This window comes from Eleutherodactylus coqui, chromosome 3 (assembly GCF_035609145.1).
Source record: "Eleutherodactylus coqui strain aEleCoq1 chromosome 3, aEleCoq1.hap1, whole genome shotgun sequence".
NCBI lineage: Eukaryota > Metazoa > Chordata > Amphibia > Anura > Eleutherodactylidae > Eleutherodactylus > Eleutherodactylus coqui.
Window position 1 is genome coordinate 151,491,238 of NC_089839.1, and position 15,711 is coordinate 151,506,948.

Genomic DNA, 15,711 nt, shown 5'->3' on the forward strand with positions numbered 1-15,711 from the left:
CCATCCTCACCTTGGTACCGTGAACCATCTACAAAAAGCTCAAAATGTGCATTGTCAATAGGCGTTTCAGTAACTGATTCAAAACCTGCAGTTTCTTGCTGCATCAATTCTAGACAATCATGCTGGTGTTTTGAATCAAATAAATCAGAATCATGCTGTACAGAATTTAAAAATAACTGATCTGCAGAACCCAAATCCCCCACCCCCCCATTTGAATCGGGATACTCGATTGGAAGAAGAGTAGCCGGGTTCAAGGTAGTGCACCGTTGGAAGGAGATGTTAGGAGGCATGAGCAAGGCACATTGTAACCTTATTTGACGAGCTAGAGACAGGTGTTTAGGTTGTACTTGAGTGAGTATACTCTGGATGTCATGAGGGGTGAGAACAACTAGGGGGTAGTCCAGGACCAACTCAGAAGATTTGTCAACCATTGCTTGTACTGCTGCTACCGCACGGACACAGGAGGGGGCTCCTCGGGCCACCGGATCCAATCTCATGGAGTAATACCCAAATGGCCGTGGACGTCCTCCATGTTTTTGTGTCAACACTGCCGTCGCATGACCAGAAAGTTCAGTGCAGAAGAGAGTGAAAGGTAGAGTGTAATTAGGAATTCCCAGTGCTGGAGAACTGAGAATAGAGAGTTTTAGTGTATGGAAATTGTCAGTTGCTTCAGGAGTGAGAGAGAAAGGAACACTTGGAAGACAATCATAGAGTGGTTGCATCAGGGATGAGGCAGAACGGATCCAAGGACGGCAGTATGAGACAAGCCCCAAAAAGGTGCGGAGTTTGGCAGCAGAAGAAGGTACAGAAATGGCTTGAACTGCAGCTTTTCGTTCTTCTGTGAGATGTTTGGTTCCTTGAGCTAGGCAATGGCCTAGAAACACAACCTTTTGTTTACAAAGCTGTAATTTTTCCTTTGAAGCCTTGCAGCCATTTTCTGCTAAAAATTTTAGAAGAGAAATGGATGCAGATTGACATGTTTTCAGATCCTCAGCACAAAGCAGAAGGTCATCAACATATTGCAACAGCACAGTTCCATCAGGCGGAGTCCAGGCCTGCAAAACAGACTGGAGTGCCTGGGTGTACATGTTTGGAGAATTCTGCGCACCTTGTGGCAGGACGGTCCAAGCGTATTGTTTACCCTTGAAGGTAAAAGCAAAAAGGTACTGGCAATCCGGATGGATCGGTACACTGAAAAACGCATTTGCAAGATCTATCACTGTAAAAAAAATGTCGCAGTGGGTGGGACTTGTGCTAAAAGCGTATGTGGATTTGGCACTACTGGGGTGTCGAGTACAGTTACTTTATTAATTTCCCGAAGATCATGTACCATGCGATAAACATGGTTGTCCCTTTTGTGTTTTCTTTTTAACTGGGAAGAGGGGAGTATTGGCTGGTGATGTTATTTCCCGTAGTGCCCCCATTTGAATTAAGTCTGTAATTTGTGGGCCTATAGAATCCTCTTGGGCCCTACCCAATGGATATTGTTTTACTTGGGGGGCTACGCATCTTGGTTTTAGTGTGACTACCATGGGTGTCACATTCATATGACCAATATCTGTTTTGGACTTGGCCCAGAGTTCCTGTGGAACTTCCTGTAATATTATTTCCTCTTCTGTAGTTAAGAGGAAAATTGGCTGTGGATCATCTAGAGAAGCCACCATCTGGCAAAATTGTTCTGCGTTTGTTTTTGCAAAATCAATCTGCACTGTTCCTTCTTCAGTAAACTGAATGGAAGCTGACAGGGCAGAGAGTATGTCTGTGCCCATAACTGACAGTGGAATATCATCACTCACCAATAGTTTTGTTAAAACTGTCTGGTCTCTGAATTTTATGGGGAGAGGGTCTGTTTCCTGAAGTTTCTTAGGAACTCCTTCAAGACCTACAACAGTTTGAGCTGTATTTTGCCGGTATGCTGGAGGAATTAGGTGGCTTTGGATGACTGAGGTTGCTGCCCCTGTATCAACAAGGAAAGGAATTTCCTTATTGAGTACTTCCCCTTTAAGAAAAATGGCCACACCCTCTTTTACATTGCTCATGGGGAAGAAGGGCAGAGGGTCGCCGACTATTCAATCTTGGTTTTCTATTTCTCCCTTGGCGACTCGTGCTTTTGTGGGTTGTTCACTACCCCTCTGCTGGAGGAATTTTCTACACTCCCGTTTAAAGTGCCCAGGCTTACCACAGAAATGGCACTTAAGGTTATGTTTGGGATGGGTGCCCCGTTTTATTTTGTTCTCTCCTGTGCTGTATTGTGCTATCATAACAGAGCTATGTCCTTTTTTGATTTTTAAATTTAGTTCAATGCCCTTGGCTGCTTGCACCAGGCCTGCTGCTTCATATTGTCTCCACTCAGGCTTGTTATCCATGAGTTTAGACCTCAAGGGTTCTCGCAACCCCTCTACAAAGGCCATGCTAAGTACATGGTCACCCAATTCTTGTATGCCCCTATACCCCAGATCTGACCAACGTTGTTGAAGGCGGGCATAAAATTGCTCTACACTTTGATCCTTCTCTTGTGTGACATTAGAAAGAGACAGGGAGGATTCTTTTAATTTTTCTTTTGCCCAACGTTCTAGACCAATTAAAAATATCTTACCACTTTTTAATTCTCTATGTTTAATTTTATCCCAATCTGTGCCACAATAGTCTTTCACATAATTTAAAATTATAGTTCCCACTGCCTCCCCTGTTTTTAACATAATCAAAGGACCCAGATCAGCTGATGTTGCAGAGTATGTGTCTTGTATTTGTGCTATCTGTCTAAAGAAAGGCATAGGTCTGGTCATGGGGTCTGGTAATTGCTGTATAAGTGACATATGCTCTTGAGGTGTCCATGGTCTATATTTAACTTTTTGTGAGGTCATATCATATTGGCTCCTTCTGCCTTCCCCCTGTGTTACATCAGCTCCTATACCACTCTCCGCTCCCTGCATCTCCTCCTTGTCCTCTTCTCCATGCTTCCACTCACTAGCCTTGGATCTAGTGAGCATAGGCATAACCGGTTTGTGCAGAGGAGCTCCGCAAGCAGGGCAGCTCTCTCTCCAATCCGGGTTTTGTTGTCCACAATGCCAGCAGGTCCATCCCTCCTGTCCAGTGTTTGACCTTGGAGTGGATGGCTTGGCATAGGGTGGGGGAGACTGTTGGAATTGAGATGAACGAGGGGGTGGAGGTGGAAGAGGGAACTGACCTGGCAATGGGGGAGCATAATATATCTGTCCTTTGAATTCTTTTCTCTGATATCCTGCATCTTCTATATCTCTACTTGCCTTTTTCCAACTATTCAACATTTCATGTAATCCATTATCTTTTGCCCACCCAGCATGACTGTCTGAAAACCTTTCCCACTGCTGGAGATCTAATACTCCTGTCCCTTTATATCCTATGTGCTTAAACAATTTATCACATCCTCTACCAACTGCAGCTCTGCCTTCTCTTTCTTGTACAATTTCTTTAGCTGTCTTCCATACCTTATCCTCTTTACCAGCAGTATTGCCCATGGCTGGCGGTTTATGTACACCAAGAGGCTTATTATTTTATCCTTTCACACACATAAAACAATCCCCTGACCGTTGAAATATACAAACGGAACTGCAGGGGGCCCTGTCCAGAATCGTGGCCTTGTTAGGGACTCCTTTCAGCGTCACTGATCAGGTTCCTGTTAACACGGGACACAGAGATTTATATTTGCACCCTGGAGGTCAGGTTCTGTCGATCAGGTCAACTCATCAATCACTCACTCGTGCATAAACAGGCACACATAAAGACAAAAACATTTGAATGTCAGTTACTACTTTTTTAAGTGTCAGTACTTCCTCACTTGTCTGTAAGTGTCGGTACCTCCCAACCCTGCTTATTTTTCCCCCGTCTCAACTACTTCTCTTATACCTATAAGAGGCTCCCATCAGGGATTTTATCCCCTGAAAATTTTTAGGCTTCCCTGGCACAATTTATACCATGCCTTCCAGAGATCGGCAAGAGAGTTTCATATTCTGTACACTGACCATGCAAAGTAACAAATAAAGACAATAACAGTTAAAGAACACCTGCACAGCATATTCAGCCCACCATATGAATTCTTAAAAAGCTTGAAGATTTATAAGAGGCATGCATTTCTTACCCCTCGGACAGGAAAGGAGCAGCCAAGAAGCACGGATAGATTGTGGCAAGATAAAGCCTTACCTTACTGCGCAGTTTTTGTAAATCCGTGGTTCCGAGTGGCTCCTTATCCCATCTGGGTCCGGGGGGGTTTGAGGTGCAGGTGGTCCTCTTGTTCCTTCAAGCCCCACGTTTTGGGCACCAATTACTGTTGTGGAATTCAATGTTCCGTCAATATGCTGTGAGGCTCCAAATCAGAGGTGGTTATGGCGGCCGCCGTGAGAAAGCAATGAAACACAGAGATCAGGCCTGTGTCTAGAAGCAATCTGTGTTTATTCTGTACATTGTCATTTCTTATACAAAAAATAGGAGTATCAGTAGGCGTATCAGTGCAAAGGCTAGTGTTACAAAGTTCAATCTGTTATACTGAGGTCAAAGTACTAAGGTGGTGAATAATTGCGTTTTCTCAATAAACATGGCTTCTTTTGTTGGAATGTAGACTGACTGTCTAGTACCTTGATTCTTTATCCCAATCTACATTTTAATCACATGCCCTAGACAGCAGTTAATGATCGAAGCATTCCATTATCCTTTGATCATTGTAACGAGATTAACAAGATCTTGGAGACATGATGGACATTTAAGATTACACCTCTACTTAATGTAATTAAGTACTAACCTAAATGTACAAGCATTTATCAGAGCTTTTCATAGGACACAGAATAGAGTGTACAATTTAGGCCTAAAGCCTCCGGAAACGTATATCAAAGATACATACATATATAAATTAGTATGTTCATAACCCTCACAGCTGCAACGGTTCATCCTTATCCAGTGGTAAAAACGGCAGACCTCCCTAGACAAAAAGGTGAGCCTGTCCATCCAGGTTAAACAGGCCCTGCGCTGGTGGACTTCCCAGAGCAAGTTGAACAAGGGTACCCCTTGGGCACGAGAACCCTCTATATTCGTCACGGCAGATGCAAGCAAGACCAGGTGGGGAGCACAAGTAGCAGGCCTGACCTTTCAGCGAACCTGAGACTCTCGAATAGCTGCACGCTCATCCAACTATAAGGAGCTAAGGGCAATATGGGAGACCCTCTGTGTGGCAGAACCCCACCTTAAAGGAAGGCATGTCCAAATTCTGACCGATAACATGGCGGCCTTATCATTTGTTCATCACCAGGGGGAACACGACACCCGCACCTCCAACAGTGGCGGCAAGGATACTACGCTGGGCGGAATCCACGATGCTATCCCTCTCAGCAATCCATCTGAAGGGGTATACAAATGTCGTTGCAGACTTCCTCAGCAAGCGAAACGTCCTCCCAAGAGAATGGTGTCTGAACCAACGAGCCTTCGATCTCCTAACCTGCCAGTGGGGGCAACCGCCAATTGATCTATTTGCCACGAGGGCAAATACAAAATGCCGGAACTTTTATTCCCTCAATCCAAGGGACAATCCATGCGGGGTAGACGCCCTGTCTCAGAATTGGGACATAGACTTGGCATATGCTTTTTCCCCCTTCCCACTGATCCCATAATCCTCAAAAAGGTTCAGGTCAGCCGTGCAGGGGTAATCCTAGTCGCCCCCATGTGGGACAAGAGACCTTGGTATCCCCTATTGGAGGCCCTAGCAATCCAAGGTCCACTTCAACTGCCATTCGAGCGAGATCTCTTCCAGGGTCCACTAACATATGCGGGAGTCGACAGACTGAAATTAGCAGCCTGGAGGCTGAAGGCATAATACTCCGGGGGAAAGGGCTCTCGCAAAAAGTAATCACCATTCTGCGTAAAAGCCGCAAACCCGTAACCACAGCCATTTACATTAAAGTGTGGTAGAAGTTCTCTGAGTTTTTTAATCTAGATCCGAGTGAAGTTCTGAGTATAGATATACCTATAATTCTGGAATTTCCGCAGGGCGGGTCTTGAAAAACGTCTAAGCCCAAGAACCCTTAGAGTACAGTTGTCAGCATTAGGGTCCTACTTGGATTTTCCTTTGGCAGAACATCGCTTGGTCCGCAGGTTCCTTAAGAGAGCTGACAGACTCCCGCCCTTTATTAGGGAAACCTTCCCTACATGGCACCTAAATTTAGTCCTAAATAGTTTTTGAAAGCCACCCTTTGAACCCCTCTCCCAACTCACCAATAAGGTTGCTTACACTGAAAGTCTCTCTCCTAGTCACCATAACTCCGGCACGGAGAGTGGGAGAATTACAGGCTTTATGTTGTGTCGAACCACATATGGTAATACAAGACAACACAATCATCTTTAACCTAGATCCCGCTTTTCTTCCAAAAGTCGTGTCTAAGTTTCACAGAGAGCAGGCAATTACCCTACCCTCTTTTTGCCATAACCCCCGTAATAACAGAGAGGAAGAATTCCATAGCCTAGATGTTAGGAGGGCTGTTCTAACATATCTAGAGGCTACCCGTTCCTTTTGGAAGCATAATAACCTCTTTGTCCAGTTTCAGGGCCTGGCAAAGGAAATATGGCATCTAAGAGTACCATTGCAAGATGGATCAAGATGGTCATTCAGGAGGCATACAAAGTCAGGGGTCTCGATCCTCTGGGAAATATCAAAGACCATTCCACACAATCCCTCTCCTCCTCATGGGCAGAGAAAGCCCAGGCCTTCGCTGAGCAAATTTATAAAGCGGCTACCTGGTCCAGTCTGCATACTTTTATTAAACACTACAGGGTTAATTTACAGTTTGACAAAGAACTGGCTTATGGACGGAAATTCCTCCAGGCAGTAGTCCCACCCTAAATTACCTATAATTTGGTATTGCTCCATATGGAATGGGGCCGTCGGGATGACAACCGGGAAATATACGGATTATTTACCGGTAGTCCTTTTCCCGGGAGTCATCACGACGGCCCATAGTTCCCTCCCCTATAGAATATTTATGTTCTTTTATCAATGTAAAAATGTGACCGAATAAAGGTGAAATTTTGGTTCAGTATACATTGTCCACCATACTAATTTGAAAGTCACTGAGGAGATGGTGGAGGGAAGGTGCTTTAAGGGCTCTTCCTGTCCCTACCGAGGTAAGAGGGCCGTCGTGATGACTCCCGGAAAAAGGACTACCGGTAAGTAATCCGTATCTTTTTGCTTCTAATTGAAAAGACTATTCAGCAATAGTACTGCATACAGGGTATATATCAGCATCATAACCATCCAGTAGTGGTTGCACTCGATGATGGCCTCCTTTGTTTTACTTCTATCTTGAGAGTTACTAGACATCTGAAAAAGAATAGAAAAATAAAATTTTCTGTTCGTCTTACGTCAGCACAAGCACAAATAGGTTACGTTCGCTAGGTACAACGAGACAGGTTAATAATCAGTTAAAAACTCAGGACACACAAAAAAGAGGGGTCTGTAACCCTTACTAGAGTATGGAAGGGAACAGGAACCTGACATACATTCACAATTAGGACTCGGACAACCATACCACCTCAGGTACAGGACCTGCTATGGTGGCTAACTGATCGTGATATCACCCAATATCCCAGTGCAGTTGGTAGATAACTCTGCACTGTGATATAGACGCTGGTGAAATTGCATATCAGGAGTTTATAGTATGAAATGTAGCTATCTACTAAGGCTATGTATGTGATATCCAAATACACTGGATCAGTCTTAATATTGTTTAGGGTTGGGTTCGTGATATCACTCGATGTCCCAGTGCAGTAGGTAGATAACTCTGCACTGTTGACGCGTACTATCACACTGCAGTTGATAGATTGCTCTGCACTGTGAGGTAGATGCCAATAAAATTGCGTAAGGTTCGGATCAAATTTGATCTTTTTTTTAGGGTCAGGTTCGGCGTGTTTCCCTACAAAATGGAGTAGTTCATCAGTACCCATCCTAGCTTAGATAGAGAAGGATATCTCCCATCATATTCAAGTCCTTCACAGTGACAGACAGACTAAAATATAATTTTTATTAAGAATTGACATAAAACAATAACTTGGGCTAAGAACAAACAAGACAAACAAGAAGACAGAGAATATTATGGTCAGGTGAGTATATAGAGTAATAGGAACACCTAACCTAGACTTCAATAAAATCGAGACTCAAAAAGTCGCTAGTGATACATCAGATGGTGCGTGATTTGATAGATGTAAAATTACAAGTATCAGATAAAGAACTGGGAGCACTTTAATACTAGAGCAAAATTGCTCAACAACGTACGACAATCCTGATGATCTAGTCGTCACTAGGGATTAATCGATCAGATGGCCAGCAAATCGGGGCCACAATACCTATACTATATAGGGAGAGTATACCGCATATTCTTGCATCAGTATAGCGACCGTCTATAATTTCGAGATAGAAGTGGTCACATTCAGGTTGGTTGATGATATAGGAGTTTATCAAGATTGATAGTAGTAACTCAACTATTTATATGAGTTGAGGAAACCGTACAGGCACCTCAGATGTTTGACTCAGAAAGATATCAATTCATATCATTCGAGAGAGATGGTAAACTCTCTTAGTATGAAGTAGTTATTGTTCAATATATAGACTCATATTACCCAAGAGAAAATAATGAACTCATCATATTCAAGTCCCTTATAAATTAGGACATAAATTGTTGATAGTGTGTCTGGTCTAATTATAGAGGCAGGTGTACTGTGTCCAGGCTATGGAGACTGGGTAAGGTCTCCTGTCCACAGACAATAGTGCATTGCGCTACCCGCGGCGATAATTGGCCACGAGTAACGCAGTGCACGCTTTCCATAGCGTTGCTATGGAAAGCGCAGACCCCTGTCCACAAGCGGAGAATCATAGTGATTCTTCACTCATGGGACTCAAATCGCGGCATGCTGCTATTTGCCGCGATTCTCCGTGGAGAGCCTATCTGTCAACCACAGAGCCCTGTCAGCTTTCTCCCCTGCTCTCCAGTGGCAGAATTTCGCTAGCGATAGTCTCCCTTACCCGTGGACAGGGGGCCTTAATTAGATATCACTGCTGGATATAAATAAGCATGAGCAGTGAAAACCCAGTATCTTCAGTGAGTTGATCAAACTCATCTATAAACATCACCTCAAGACCTTTTGTTATACCTTTCTTTAGAGCAAAAAGAATCGTCTTTGTTTTTTCTTTTTGCTGTCAGTCTAAGTCTAAATGAACCTTAGTTTTGCCTCTAACCTTAGCTAAGCAAACCTCCCTTCTTTCTAATGTCGTTATCTCCCCTTTCAATGATAGGTGGCTGCATAGCTAGTGCTAATCTAAGTTGCCTTACAGACAAAAAAATCAAAAATAAAGATGGAACAAAATAAATATAAAGCCTGCCACCTTGATGGTAGGTTGATGGTGACCTCTCCTAGGAGGATCAGTAGACAGGTTCCTTCACTGACAGAAAGTCTCTACAATAAGAAATTGGCAGTAGGATTTCATCTCTACACTTCAGGCTGTATACAAGGTGATTCCTGAACCTCCGCCTGAGCGCTGTTTCACATGAGCGTATGTCGGCCACCATTTTTACGGCCGGCCAATATACGCTACGATCTGATGCATTGGATTCCGATGAATCCGATCACATGGCCGTATTCCTGTGGCGTAAAAGCGCCCTGGCTGAGCCAATATAGTGCTGACCGCTTTTAAACCAGGCAAAAAAGAAAGTCCTGGAACTATCTTTCCGGACGGAATACATCAGCCGCTGCATGGGCTCCCATGGGAGCTAATGACAGCGGCCGGAGAAGGGAGGTGGGAGGGAGTTTAGCAGCGTGACTGCTAAACTCCTTCCCCTTTCTCTCCTCCCCTCTGGCTGTTTGCAATGGGAGGGGGCAGGATGGGGGTGGAGCTAAGATCTGTCCCGCCTCCTCCAAATGCTGGCTGCAGACAAGGGGTGGGAGCTGAGCCTCACCCTTTCCTATTGCAAACAGCCGGAGGAAAGGTGGTGAGCCTCGGCGTATATGTGCCGGGCCCATGCTGTCTGAACGGGTGCACAAACGTTCACTTGTTTTTACGGCGCCAGGGGTATGACCTGTTGCATTGAATTCCAATGTATTAGATCACATGGCCGTATTCCCGTGGCGTAAAAGAGCCGGGCGCTTTCATGCCAGGCCGAAAAGATAGTCCTGGAACTATCTTTCCGGCTGGAATACGTCGGCCGCTGCATGAGCCCCTATGGGAGCCAATGACAGCGGCCGGAGAAGGGAGGTGGGAGGGAGTTTAGCAGCATGATTGCTAAACTCCCTCTTCTCTCCTCCTCCCCGGATGTTTGCTGGCTGTGGACAAGAGGTGGGGAGAGTGTGTGTGCTTAGCTCCACCCCATCCCACCCACTTCTATTGCAAACAGCCGGAGGGAAAGAGAGGTTAGGTGAGTCGGGGAGCCACGTAAAAACGCCTATGGCCGTGTGAAAGGGGCCTGCAGGTGTAGCTGGTAGGTGTCTCTTCTCTTTCTGCCTGGCACATCACCTCAAGCTCACTACTGCTGCCTTATTGCCTCTTTATAGAAAGTTTCCTGGTCAGTAGTTAAGGAGGGGAGAAGCTGGGGTGGCTGGAGGAGCTCTGGCAGCACTGCATCACTCAAAGTGACATGAAATTTCCTGGGATTAAAAAGAAGATGCCACCTAAATGCTTTCAAGTCCAAAAGGAAACGATTTTCAAAAAAAGAACCAGTAACAAATATTCTGACAGAAAAAGAGAATTAATTGCTAGAAGAAACAAAACAGCCCTCTTTAAAGGGGCGACAATCAGAAAACTTTAGAAGATTGATGCCTGGCCTATAGAATCATGGCTTTGGACAAGATTAAAGGGGTATTCTAGTTGTGAAGCAAATTTTCTAAAATTCCAGATATGAAAGGTTATTGTGCCATGTTTATACACAGCTGCTTCTGGGTATAACTTGAGCAGCCATTACCTTCTTATTCTGTCCTATGTTTCTAATGTTTCCCTGCTCACTTTTTTCCAAGATAAACAGTGCATTCCTGTTGATATGCAGCTTGAAACTACATTTTGCATAATTCCCTACTATGTACTTTGTTCCTGTGACCTTCCCCGTCAAACTCTGCTCTGCTATTGGTCAGCAATCCAATCCTCAAAGCTGAAGAGGAAAAAAGCTTCCCTTAAAGGGGTTGTCCCGCGCCGAAACGGCTTTTTTTTTTTTTCATAGACCCCCCGTTCGGCACGGGACAAACCCAAGGGACGTGATAAAAAAAAAATTATAATTTTACTTACCCGAATCCCGTCTCTGCAGCTTCTTTCTTCTCTGCAGCCAAGATGGCCGCCGGGATCTTCACCCACGATGCACCGCGGGTTTTCTCCCATGGTGCATCGTGGGCTCTGTGCGGTCCATTGCCGATTCCAGCCTCCTGATTGGCTGGAATCGGCACACGTGACAGGGCGGAGCTACGCGATGACGTGTAGAAGGGGCGGAGCCAGAACGCCACTCGTGCCGAGACCCAAGAGAAGGGAAAAGACCCATCTGCGCAAGCGCGTCTAATCGGGAGATTAGACGCTGAAATTAGACAGCACCATGGAGACGGGGACGCCAGCAACGGAGCAGGTAAGTGAATAACTTCTGTATGGCTCATATTTAATGCACGATGTATATTACAAAGTGCATTAATATGGCCATACAGAAGTGTATAACCCCACTTGCTGCCGCGGGACAACCCCTTTAAGTCATTTCTACTGAGCAAGCCCAACCTGTTGCGCTGAAATGCCTTCAGGTCAGATCCATGGTTGTGCCAGAAGGTAATAGTTTTTAAAGGTAAAGCCACAAAATCCAAAGCAGAACCACACTGCAAACTTTAATAACCTTTGATTAGCCTTCATTTGACAGCAATTTTTGCGTAACCGGAATATCCATTTTTCTTCTCAGTGGTCAAAGACCTCATCAGATGCCTGGGTCTCATCAGCTATAGAAGGAGTTTAAGCAATAGAATCCTGAAGCTTTTCCCAGATTATTTTTATGTCACCGCCAGCCAGAATCCACTTATTTTTCTATTCCTTTAAGAAATTATAGAGAAATCTGCTCTAGAGGAAGGCCCATCTAGAGATAAGCCTAAATTCTGATTAGAGAATCTGCTCACCAGCCCCACCTTCTTACGCTTGATTTCACGTGTTTTAGTAGTAACACACACCTTAAGGCATTAATATATGTTAATTGTTAGAAACTAGAACCTATCCCGAGTTCTTATGACTTTAAGAGTATGATACGTCATTCTGTGTATGTAAGGTAACCAATCAGATTTAAATATGATTACCCTTCTGTACACTCCTCTTTTGTGATGCAATGCTTTGTCTGTAAAAAGCTATGTTACTTCCTGATAAAGAACAAAAGAATATTGCCTTTTGATACAGCCCTCTATGTCTTCGTCTATATCGGTGTGCACATTCTTCTCAATTACAATTTGGAGCAGGCAGTGGCATCAGAGGGACCCATTGAGGTTCCAATAACACATGCTGAAATGCGTTGCACTTGTCTTTTATTCTTATTAAAATAATTCTATATGATTAAGCTATAGCAGTTCCACTAGTCCCAGCATCTTTTTGAGCACAGAGAATTTTTCCACTTCATTCAGTTTGCTCAGTCTCAAAATGAGGAGGCAAGTGAGGCTGGTCATAGACCTCAAAGTCCCCAGCCAGTTCATTCACAAAAAAAAAATTCCAAATAGAGACCATCTGCTTAGTTATTTCAGTGGTGGAGGAAGGAAACTTTCTTGTCACTGTAGACCTCACAGATGCTTACCTTCATGTGCCAATCTTGCCTAGTCTCAAGAAGTTTTTGAGAATTGCAGTTCACACAGACATTGGATTCCACCATTTTCATTTCACATGCCATTCATCATATCATCAGGGCCAACTGCATTTATGATGGTACTAAAGGCCCATTTACACCAGCCGATTATCGTTAAAAAAAAAATCACTAATCGGCAATCGTTCTAGCGATAACCGATTCAGGTAAATGTGCGCCCATCGTCTGATTGTTAAATTCAGTCCAACATAAAAATAGTAACTCACTTTTATCAGTAGTTCTCCACGGGGAGGGGGGGGGGGGAGTGCTGATAGCATTGTTTTTCGTGGAGAACAAAGGATCTGAACACAGATAATAGCCTCTGGCTATTTACTGCATTCAGTAAAGGCTTCATTTGCACACCTAATTGGTATTTAAGTGGCTGAGTAGCTACTTAAATACCAATTCATTTTTATGCAAAATGATCACTCAAAGCTGTCACTCAAACTGTTGTTTGAGCGATCATCTGCCCTGTAAACCAGCCTTAACCTTAGCTTTCAGAATGAAGATGATATGTGTCATACCATATCTAAACAATTGGCTAGTGAAAGCCTCCCAAGTAATTTACTTCAGCAGGATCTTCAAGTAACAATTCAACTCCTGCAAGACTATGGATTTTTAATCAATCTTAAAGGCCCATGAAGACACAACGATTATCGCTCAAAAGCAATCTTTTGAGCGATAATTGTTATTTTTGCAGTTTTTGTTATGCTGTGTCTCATCGTTGTCTTTTCAGGGATTCACAGCGGGATACAGCTGATACTATTGTTCCCACCACAGAACTAGAGTCTGATTAGCCATGAAAGTATTGGGTCTTTTACCTAGCACCTTAGTCACCATTCTATGGGTAAAGGCACACATTTGAACATTGTGGAGCAATGTTCTTTTTCCTGGTACAGATGTTACAGATACCTAGACAGGGCCATATTAATCCTGCCTTCTATTTGTCATGTTCTACAGTGGTGGTTACAACCTTATCTCCTGTGTCCCCAATCCCAAAGACTCTTCACTACGGATGCCACCTCCTGGGGCTGAGGTGCCCATGTAGCCTACCTTTGGGTCCAAAGTATATGGAAAAAAATAAGGCCTTATTCTCTAACATGAACCAATTGAGAGTGGTCAAACTAGCCATGTTCCCAATTTAGGCTTATCTGCACAATCATCATGTTCTGCTACAGACAGACAACTTACCCACTGTTTTTTTTTTATCAAAACAGCAGGGAGGCACCAAAATCTGGCACATAATCGGTGAATGCAGGCCACAGCTGAAGAAGAATATGTACTGGGGATCTTTGCCATTCATATCAGGAGAGTCCAATATATCAAAGTGGACTATCTCAGCCATAAGAGTCTGCACCCTGGAGAACTGAGCCTCAATTCAGAAGTGTATGCACAGATAGTGAGGAGGATGGGGAGACCAGTGCTGGATGCCATGGTGACAGATCAGGGCACCAAAGTCAAACTTCTCCAGGTACCACTCTCAGCAAGCTCAGGCATTAGACAATGTATTTGTTAGCTAGAGAAAACAACTTGTATACATGTACCCTCTTCTCCCTCATATACCCAAAATATTGAGGAACAAGCCAAAGTGATGGTCATTTTTCCATCCTCGCACCATTGGACATGGTTCTCTCAGGCATAGGTGCTATTGAGGGCAACTTTTGAGGATTTTCACCCACAGTGTATCCATTTTCCCAGAGGGGTATACTGCATCCATATCCTTACACATTGCATTTCACAGCCTTAAAGCACAAAATTTAAGAGAATTAGGTCTACCAACTACGAAATCACTATTATGTTGGCTGCCCACAGACCTTCTACCATGAAGGTGTATAGTAGAGTCTAGAGTCTCTTCAGAACATGATGTAAGTAGAACAGCTCTCTAGAGTTATCATGTGATTGCACCGATGTGCAGTTGAAGGCGAAGTTCTCTAACCAACATATGGGTAGAACTTTCAAAGCCGTGAAAAACATAGTTCCTGCCTTCAAAGCTCCTGCATGGGATCTAACTGTGGTATTCTATTTAAAAAAAACAGCCATTTGAGCCAATAGAAGGCACTCTGATTTATTTCTCTGAAGGTTAGGAATCTCAGGCAGGAAATTTACTTGTCTGTACTCTGTCCAGATCTGCAGGATGGAGAACAAGAAAAGCGGTATATTCTTGCTGTCAAAAGAGCAGTCTTACTGTATATCTATAGGTCTCACAGGCACTGTTACTACAATACCAAGGTCCCAAAAAAGGACAAAAGGCCAGCAAAGCTACCATCGCAAGGTGGATTAGAGGGTAAATTGAAAAATGTTCTGACCTCCTGGGGCTACCTTCCATCATATACATTAGCACACATTCTACAGCTACATCTTGGGCTGAAGTTGGACATGTACAGTTATATCAAACCTGCTAAGCTACCACATGATCTCTTTTATCCACACTGTAAGTAAGACAAAGTCTCAACAGAGGGACCAAAATTTAGCAACAGAGTGCAGAAACGGTCTACTATCCCTCATATAAGGAGTTTTATCGCTCTACAAATGCCATTTGTGCTTGTGCTGCCATAGAACTTTCAGGAAAGTGTAAATTTGCTAACCGAAACTAATGTTTTATTATGATACATTCACTTTTAAATCCTCTGCCCTGCTCTACAAGATAGGCTAATCCATTAAATAATTACTGCTTATTAACTTGTTTCTGTTTGGTTGTACCTAGAGGACTTAAAGGAGATGTCTCGAGGCAGCAGTGAAATATTTTTTTTGCCCAGTCCCCCTTCTTCAGCATACATTACTAAGTACCAATGTAAATGGCTTTTAAAGCCGGTTCCTACTTACAGTTCTGGCGTTTCATGAACTTATAAAAAGTTTCCCAAAGATG